Genomic DNA, 10,014 nt, shown 5'->3' with positions numbered 1-10,014 from the left:
ATCAACCCCCTTTTCTGTAGGCTCAACCACTACCGGTATCCCTACCGTTCGTTGCTTGCGATGACTCACCAACTTGAAGCCCTCGTTGTCCACGTCAGCCATATCGGCCACTGACTCGTCACCGTCCACGATCGTTGACTCAGCCCCACTAAGCGATGAGGTCTTACTGGACGGGTGCTCGAGTCCACGTTCTGGTCGCTCCACAGCCTGGGAAGCCATGGCCGCCTCTTCCGAGCCAGCCTCCTTTGAAGGGCGTGGTCCCTTTAGGCTTGCCGGTGCCGGAGCAGCCGTACTTTTTCCGTAGAGACAGTACCGCCTTGAAGATGCTGCCGTCCTCGAATATTCAAATAAAGCTAGGTAAATTAGGAAAAATTAGCTAAATAAACAGAGCTGAGGCGACAGGCGATCGAACAACGTCTTCCAGTTGCCAGCGACTCGCTACTACACCGACGCGTTTGACATGATACAGGTTGTTTTTGGGCATCCCTAACGGTTCTCGAAAGTCGCGGTGGCGTGGCCCTGCACTGAGTTCGTGAGTTGGCTTGCAAGTTAGTTTTCAGGCGTCAGTGTGGGCATGGCTGCGCTTCGTACCAAGGGGAACTTATGAAAACTTCGTCTGCGAAGTCTCCCAACGCATCAAGAGAAACAAAGCAAGAAGATTTTTTTAGCTCGTTCCTTTTATTTATTGGCGGCAGAAAAACTAAAACCTAACAACGGCATCTCGCAGTTGTTGCAGTGCCTGCAGAAAAGGAATGAAATACGTAAATTACCGCCTGCACAACCATCCCAACACAGTACTAACTTAAGTTCAGCGATGTTGCAGGCGGCAAGTCGACACAGCGTCTTGGTTCAGAACGACACGGAGTGCGCATTGCGCACAGAGTAAGTGCATGTCTCAAATTCTCCTCTCCGTTCTCTTTTACGCTCAAGATAAATGTAAAACGTAGTGTTGTGTGGACAAGACAGTTGCCTTTTATTTACAATCGATGGCTGTAGCGGCCGCCTTCTGTCACTAAAAGGCCACGCATGTTCGCGCACATTTTGTTCTTTAAATGCACCTTATCGTGCAGAAAAGAGTATTTGAACTGTTGTTTATATTTGTTGAAGTCCATTGGGTAAATAATGCAGCTTTTATAATACCCGTTTACAGTGGAATCCGATGCGCAATAAACTTGCGGCAGAATGTTTATTCTGTACCGTTGGTCGCGTTCCATTTCTCGGCAAAGAGCAATAGCGCAGCTGGACGTTTCGCTGTGGAAACCACAACGCAGTAACATCCTGCCGCAGCTGACGCAGTCGCAACAGAACTGAGATCCGCTTCCGGCGTTTCGAACAATCAGGTGCGGCCGCTGCAGCAGATTATGACGCTTTTTGTTACGACCAAAACTCGGAATACGGCTCCTGGGTACTCCGCCTCAGTAGCCGAGCGTCCACACGGCTGATCCGCCGAAGCGGGGTGAGACAATATCGACGCGCGAGAGAAGCGCCGGAAATAACACTGCCGGACCTTCCGTCGAGGGTGGAGGGCGAACCATCGAGAAGCGTTTTTCCTCTCTACACTGCGGAGAAGAAACCATCAACGTAAGAACGCAATAAGACAACCTTTTTTCGAGCTAGTTAGTGTTGCATCGTATTCAGCAGCGCGTAACAGCAACAGTACACAGTACAAAGAGACACGAAGACAAAGAAGCGCTTGTCTTCTTGTCTATCTGTGTTCGGTCCTCGCGCTGGTACGCGCTCCTGAAAACCATGTAGGAATGGAGGCGACGTGCGGAACGTAGATAGGTGACTTGAAAGATACGCTACTGTGTTTCGTCAATAAATTACGAGACTGAAGGAGCGTTCGGCGTGGCGGCACAGCGGCATAAATGCAGCGGCTTCGTCGACCAAGTGAGGCGACAGGCGAGGCTGGCAGCCGTTTGCGGCTTCTACGCTTATTGCACCATACACATGGCCCGTCGGCGAAAGCTCTGCGGGAATTTTAAATAAAGTTGTTACCAACCAACCACGCAGTTTTCATTTTCATAAATGGGCAGTGTCAGGTGGCCTAATGAAGAGCACCTGGTGAGGAACGCTGAGAGTCAGGTGCGCCTCTAGTCGCAGTTTAAATTGTGGAGTTCTTTTCTTTTCGTAACCGAGAGTACACCGGCTGGAATACAGTCTACCATTTCCAGAACATGTCGAGCGTCTTCTTTTGTCTCGGGTATACGTTTGCGCGCATAAATTCATGTTTTATACCGCGAAACAAGCACAAATGAAAAATTCCCCTATACTTGGTTCACCTACTGTAACAAATTCCTCCAATTCGACAATATAATATTGTGCTGGAACCAAGCATCAAGAATATTTAGTATGTAATAATTAATTATAACTGGCTTTTACGCAGCTAATACAGCTAAAATAATGTTCGCCTTGTCACATTCCATCTACACAGACTGCATTCTTGTATCACTTGAGGATTTAATAAAAAATTTGAAGAGATTTTAAAAAAAAAACCTGAATATTATTTTATATCGTGCTTCCCTCGCTTCAAACGATGCCCAGAACAAGTGCTCCAGCGGTTCCTTAACATTTGTTGTGTTTCCGTGAGCACATAAACGTAATCTGCCAACAGCTCTCTAGTTTATTCCTAGGCATGACTGAACTTCGCCCTTTAGGCACAAAATTGCATTCCCTAAAGTGAGCACTGACACCGTTATTTCTAAAATACCTCTGAGTACATCATATCTATTCTTCACGCATAATGATCTGCGCTTCCTTATCACGACATCTCGTCGCCTTTTCGCTCTAGTAATCTGTTCGTGCTTTTCACGTTCTTTTCTGCCTCATTTACCGGCATAAAGAGTACTTTTTCTTACCCATGCGCTTTTATACCCTTACGCCCAAAATACCTCCAACTTCCATCAGTGGCGCCCAGCGACCCATCCTCCTCCGCTCCCCCTTCACCGTCTGAAAATTCTGACCTGTGCTTGAAGCCTCGCTTCAAGCAAAAGCATTAAGAAGAGAAACAGTCTGCAAGTATTCATCGAACCTTATTCCAACTGCTAACGCAGCTTTTTCGCATCAGGTTTTAAGATCGTCCTGTCAAGTTATTTTTTTTTAATTCCGCTTTTTTAGAGAAATAAAAGCTTCATTTTTGGGTTCATGGCACGCAAGAATTTGTCGTTTCGTAATATTTCACCAAATCTAGGCGAATATTTTTCTGATAGTAGATATACGCCAGAAGTAATCACAACATTAAATCAAATATCGTGAGTAAAATATCAAAATCGTTTTCATCGCTTCGAAGGAATGAATGTGAAGGATTGTTTCTAGTCATTTTTTAAGACCAGCTCCCTTGGAGCACTTTGTTATGTTTTACCTCAAGAGATTCGTATCGAGTGCAGACAAATATGTTTGGCAAAACCTAAAACAACTCTTCTGGGACCTATATTGCCGACGGTAATTCCCTGCACTACGCAGAAGCCACACTTCCTTTTTGTTTGTTTTTTTCCACTAGTTGCAATTCATGCTGTAGTTCCTGCGCACAGAAATTATAATTTGGTAGCTTTCGCGCTATGTGTTGTGAAATAGATTTATGTCTGCTTCAAAACGAATGTTTAGACTCAAGGTGCATAGAAAAGAAGTTTGTTCCGAAGTCGGTCACATCATCCTGCATTTGCATGCGCTAACAATCAGCGGCTACCATATGGAGAATGGCCTTACTAAGAAGAGCGCAAGCACAACAAGCAATCCGAAATAAACTCGACTAGAGAAGCCCGCGGGTTCCAAGCGGTAGTCTGAATTGCGCGCCGCGCATCCCCGCGTTCGGAAGTCGAAATATTAGCGCGCCATCCTGTAAAAGCGTACGCCGCAGATTTACGTTTCTTCCTATCCCCTCACCCACCGACTTCGCGAACGAAAGTGGACCATCACGGGAGCACTCCAGACGTGTGCCAGCAGGGACAGAACAAAACTAGACAGACATGAGCGCGGCGCTCTTTCCGGAAGAAAATAGAGGCGCCGCTGTTGCGTGGCCGCCACGGGCACACGAGAAAGGAGAACGCGGGGAGCGAAACCTGAACAGCGAGCGCCCACCGGTTCGCCGCAGGAATCCAGACCGGCGACCGAAAGGCGTGCGCCGTCTCAAGACGCGTGGTGCCGCCACGAAGGAGCTGCAGTACCGGCGAGCCCTCGCGCACCCAAGACAAACAGCGACACCGCCGCCTCTCGCCTCCCGCGCTCCTTTCTCATTTGTTCATCCAATCACTCCAGCAACGAGCGCAATCTCGTTCTGGGCGCGTCCCCGATGCTGCCGCGGTCGTCAAACCGGAAGGCGTCGGACACACAGCCAGGGCAGCGATAAGGAGCCCCCTCTCCACAACGGCACTTTCTCCGCCGTGCACGTGCCGGCGAGACAACGAGCGAGGGAGAGGGAAGGCATAAAAGAGGTTAGGTAATGCCAGCCATCACCTCTGTGTGCCCGGGATCGGGGGAAGGAAGTTGCCTGCGATCTCCGAGGAGCGGCCATTCGGCCCGAAGACACCGTCCAGAGTGAGGTCTTCCGTCCTGGATAACCGGTGAAGAGCGTCTTTGTTGACAGACTGATACTAGGAGTGAACGGTTGGAAGCTCTCCCTATTTCGGTCTAGGCAAGACGATGGTCTGGAACAAATATCTCATCCTCTTTTTCGTCATCCTGTTCTTGCTGATGCTGGTGCACTTCGCGGAGCCGCACCATCACCATCACTACTGGCTCATCAAACACAAGCTGAAGAAGCTTCTGGTCCTTAAGCATCTCAAGCAGTGAGTAAACTATGTCTGCACTCGCCACCTAGCGGGAGTAAATTACCAGAATAATGCTTGCAACTCATGGTGAAGTTACGCAAAATATGGACACTGACATGCGAATTCCGACCGAGGCATTCTACACTCTCCACTGCGCTGAGAACAATCAATGACGAGAGGTCGGTGAAGTAACTGCCACCTGTATCCTGTGGGTTTAGACGCTAAAAGATAGTACCTGTTAACTTCCATGCAATATCCCTGTGCCTTGCGATACACGGCTGGCAGCAACAGCATAGCAGCCGTCAAGTTCGCTGACCACTATCGCAGCGACAGTCAGCGCGCTTGTCGAAGCTACTGATCACCACGTGCACCGATGCGCACTGCTGTAGCTACACATGGTCCACCATCCCTGCCCCGGTGGCGCCACGTGAAAGGCATTTTGATCCCCCGAGCCCCGTCAAGAACCTACTGCCGCCCCGATAATTCTATTTCACACGACTCGGGTAAACTCCCAGGGTGGTATTATGACCTCAAAACTAAGCCAATGCGCTTGGCAATTCTAAACGAGGTATCTTAATAGCGAAAAGGGGACAAATGTGTCACTGTAGGTTTTGTTTCTACTATGATAACAAATTCAAAAAGAGTAAACTTCAAGGTGTCAAAAAAATGTTCGGTAGCTCAATCACTTTCATTCGCAGCAATACGCGTTCACAATGTTTTATCCAAGCTCTTATACTGTCTTGATAATGATAGCCACGAGACAATGTTTATTAGGTTCACCTCTAAGTGTGTATTTCTCTCATACTAATCACTCAGCGAACTACTCTGTGTCTGACAGAAGAGAAGTTCGAAGGGCAGCCTGGGTATGACGTTTCACGCCGAACTTTGTACGAAAGGAATCAGTGGGAAGATCCGAGGTTTGTCAGGTGCGCGTACCTTCCCTGCATACCTTTTGTACGAACTGCATCCGAAGAAAAGAATAGTTCACTGCAGTACTACACTCAAAGTTTTCGCTTATGTTTAGAGTATAGAAGAAATAAAGAAAAATTATTTCACCTTAGGACCTTAAACTTTATGTATAAACCTCTGTCTGGTCGCTCATCAAAGTATCTGCCGAGCTGTAATTTCTCACGAACTGCCTTAATTTGCTAACAATTTCAGCTTGAAAGGTGCCCATGTTAAAGCTATGAGCAATGTGTAGCGAACATTGAACCATTTTTTTTTCAAATCTGCTTGAAATATAGACTATTTTTAAGAAGCGTTGACAATCTCTGAAAGACTGATTAAGAAGGTATTCCTTAACACAAAATTGTTCACTTTTTGCACTCATAGATCTCATTTCGTTCTGTTAGACTGCGTTGTGCACTGTGTGTGGAGGAAAGCTACGACTTCCGAATTCCTTCTTTCTTAGTGGCTTAGCAATTGGGCTGGCATGCTACGATAACAAAAACTATCATTTACCGATCACATTCTTCCGCTTAATCAGTCTTGAATATCAGCGTTCTCTAAACGCCTGTCTCCACGAACCTGGGTTGTTAAACATTTCTGAATTGCTAAAATGAGACTACAAAGATTTCGACGCTTCCAACGTCACATAGAATAGATCGACTTCGGTTCGCTGTCCGTGCGACAGTTTCCTCACAATTGGTGCAACGTCGCGTTCGCGCACTACGCACAATGACCCTTCTCTTTTCTGGGGTTTCTAGGCTCGCGTGATCGTAGTCAATCCATGAGTACCTACTTGCGTGTGGTGTACGCGCTTAACTGATTCTCCTTTTCTCGTTCACTTCTTGGTGCCCAACACCTTCCCTTTGCGTGCACAGTAGGCAACCGGAAGAATCTGTCTGTCAATCGGCTGCGCTTCCACGAGGGTGCCAATGCAGTAGATGGCGTCCTTTTCAACGCCTCAGTAAATTGGCCGCATTTCAGCGTTCCTGCTGTTGGGATGGGCGGTAATATATATATATTTTTTCAGAACGCCTACACTTATGATTGTTACTCCTTCATAACGCTTGTACATTTAATGCTGTCATCAGGTTTGCGATAACTTTCAAGACTTGTTCTGAAGAGCTCTTGCGCATCCGCAGACTGTAAGAAAAAATTTGTCCACTGCTGCCATGCCACTGCGCATATGCCGTCAATTACTGCTTCAGTACGGTTGTCGGGTACCGTTAGAAAGGCCTCTCCTTGATTACCACCAGTGGCTTCCGGTTTATTTCCTCTCTAATGCACACTGCGACCAAAATGACTTTGAGTGGTTCTTGCTCATGCACGCATGTATTATTCGCTTCATAGTCTGGGTGGCAGAATGAGGATAGCAGTAATTTATGCGTTCGGGATCTTTCCATTTACGGACTTCCATTCATGCCATCCATGCATAACAATGCCGCTCACAGTACACTAGCTCAGAACAAAAATGAATAGACTGGATAGTTGTTTTAATTTTATTTATTCGTTATCTGTGTTATGACTGCATGCCTAGATGAATCCCTTTGTATATCGCTAACCATATCGAATTTCATGTAACGCACAGCTCTGTAGGTGCAGTTTAGACCACTGCTGCATTGCTCTGCAATATTGCGAATGAAATAACTAACCGCAACTCAGCACATATCTTTCCGTGCAACACAGGAGTCTGGAGATCACACATTCAACGCCGTAAACACAACGGATTTCTTCGTGCTGGCAACCTCGAACAAAGAGATAACTTTACGTAGCGCGCTGAAGGAAGCGTTACGGAAAGCCCCCGGAAGCCCTGCGGGGTATTGATATATCCTCCTCTTCGATACCATGAGCTAAGATCAAAATTCAGAACGGCAAGAACACTTTTCCGCCTCACGTTTCCCAGTTTATCGTCGTAATCTAAGCAGTCAACCGCGCAAGAATTTTCCTCGTTCTGAAACAGCTGCTTGAGGTATGTTTTGGCACGCAGTTACTTTGGCAGGGTTTGATATTCTTCTCAACGGATTCAATTCTTGTATCAGTACTCCGATGCTTATATCAAAACACAAATTATGGCCATTTTTCGCAGTTGCACTCTTCTTACAGTAGTAACGAAAGTGGTCGGCGGATAGGAAGTTTTTCTGGCTTTAAAACTGTGATGGAACGGTTTCTTGTCGCAAGAAGAGCAACAAAATTTAACCGGAAAGCTTCCAAATAACCCCAAAGAAAATATTTTAATGTCCCCTTTCTCCTCTTCTGCGGGACCATGCATACATCTTAAGTGAAAATGCTCTTAATCGGCGCGCCTATGAATATGACACAGCATAAGTTGAGGTGGTTTTTTCTTTCAGTAATATTCTTCACACAACGCCATGACCAAGGGCTTGAGATGATGCGATCTTGACGTCTAAACGTAGGGAGCAGGTTTTCCAGCATCTGTTCGTTTCCATGCTAGTGCACAAGGTCACGCATAATCCTTGTAGCACTGAGTGATCGCCTGTTAGCGCACTGCGCTGCAAGAAAGCCATTCTGTTTTCCTGCTCGTGCAACCTCAGTTGTTACAGCCTCTAGTTTCGTATAAACAGAAATGATCTAGCAGGAATTGTCTGACAATTACAGCACATATTGAAACTCTTGTAGACGGAGAAAAGGCCCACAGCAAACAAGATAGGTCCAGAATTAGCTTAATATTTTTTTTATTTTTTACATATTGTCGCATACGGCTTTTTGCGCGGTGGTATACGGGGCCATTGAAACAGAACACTCATTTCTCTAGCAAAAATCTGTTCGTTGGTTGCCTAATTAATCACACTTGTGCTCCAGATAGAGGCACAAGTGCAATTATAAAACGCGAATGGTAGCGTCTAGCATGCATACGACAATTTTAAAGAAATACCTCAGAAAAAAAAACGAAAATGCCTTTATTGGAACTCTTGGCACATTTCACTGATTCATGCTACATACCGCAGATTATTAGCTCGAGTCACTGATGTGCTGGTCCGGTCAGCCTTATAACGTAAACAATTTTCCTTTGTTTGAAACCCTACTGCCCCTGTATTCAAAAGATATAAGAACAAAGATTTCAACTGTCTGGGACAAAGTAGCAGATGAGCCGCCACTGCGACAGCCCACAGTCAAGCGCGCTAATAAAGGTATAAAAATAAAATAGAAATAATCGCGAGCAGACATGAATGTATAGCTGCTTCGCTTCCACGAGAGGCGGAATCTAGCCTTTTAATGTTGTTGTGTAATTCAAGCGGCGCTTTATTATCACGGCTTCATTATCATTCCGCTCACTTTCTTTGAGCTTCTCTCGGGTCATTGAGCTTTGGATTATTTTTTATACCTTTTTTGGTTCTGTTAGCAGCTCTAGGTTATATGAATCTACTGAAAGAAGGCAGTTGGAAAGTGACGCAGTAGAAAATGCTATTATTCTGGAGAAAGTATGGGACGTTTTACTTCAAAGAAATTTTTGACCACATTGGGCCTTACTGTATTATTTGTTTTCGGGAAGTTTCATCGAGCTGCATCAAAACGCGACTGTGAGAAATTTGCTGCTGAATATAGCTCACGAACTTTCTTTGGTGTATTTTTCTTGCACCTGTCACAAAATTTTGCGCTCGTAAAATTATTTTTCAAGTATTTAAGAATATATGGGCAGCAGTAACTAACTACTCAGAGCAAATATTATAAATGACGCGTGTCTTCACCTTTCCTGTTGGTAACAAGGAAATGTTTTTTGACTATCCAGCCTCAAGAAGCTGCACATACTCCACCACCATGGCTAGTTGTGAGAACAAGCGTACTGACCACAGATTCATTTCGCCTTGACCGTCACCTCACCACGACCAGTGTCCCGCGCCACAAGGACATACCTGCAAGGCCTGCGGCTCGGGGACTATCATCGCTTACCGGGCAGATTTGTAAAGCGAAACCATTCATACAGCTTAAAAATCCCAACTTGATTAAAATATACCCCATCACATGTTTTTGCTTTGTGTCGTTGCTGGTGCCTTCACTAAAATCGCACGCACCTACTCCCGAATTCTGAGCATTCAAATTAAAAAATGCCACCAAAAACGCAGTCTCCCCGCAGTCATCCCCGCAATAGGGAACGCCTAAAATTTTTTTTTTTCTGTGGCGACGACTAATCTGAAACTGCGAAATGCTTAGTATTCGAGTATGAGTTGTTCAGTCAACGATGTCAGTTTTGGCACAGTATTTCAGACTGTAAAACTGGGCCCACAAACAACTATGGGAAGAGTTTAGCATGTAGCCATCCTGTTGTTTAGCAAGTAGCCATCCT

General features: G+C 45.8%; 1 long non-coding RNA gene across 1 annotated transcript; it reads left to right on the top strand.

Annotated features, from left to right (window-relative positions):
• The first annotated feature begins 4,436 nt into the window (after positions 1-4,436).
• On the top strand, positions 4,437-9,693 carry LOC144130286 (uncharacterized). The gene is made up of 2 exons (XR_013314048.1): positions 4,437-4,784; positions 9,460-9,693. It is a non-coding gene; the product is annotated as an uncharacterized LOC144130286 (long non-coding RNA).
• Positions 9,694-10,014: the final 321 nt, after the last annotated feature.

This window comes from Amblyomma americanum, chromosome 4 (assembly GCF_052857255.1).
Source record: "Amblyomma americanum isolate KBUSLIRL-KWMA chromosome 4, ASM5285725v1, whole genome shotgun sequence".
In the NCBI taxonomy this organism is placed as follows: domain Eukaryota; kingdom Metazoa; phylum Arthropoda; class Arachnida; order Ixodida; family Ixodidae; genus Amblyomma; species Amblyomma americanum.
The sequence above is the reverse complement of the archived record's forward strand: the minus strand, read 5'-3'. Positions and strand labels throughout refer to the sequence as shown.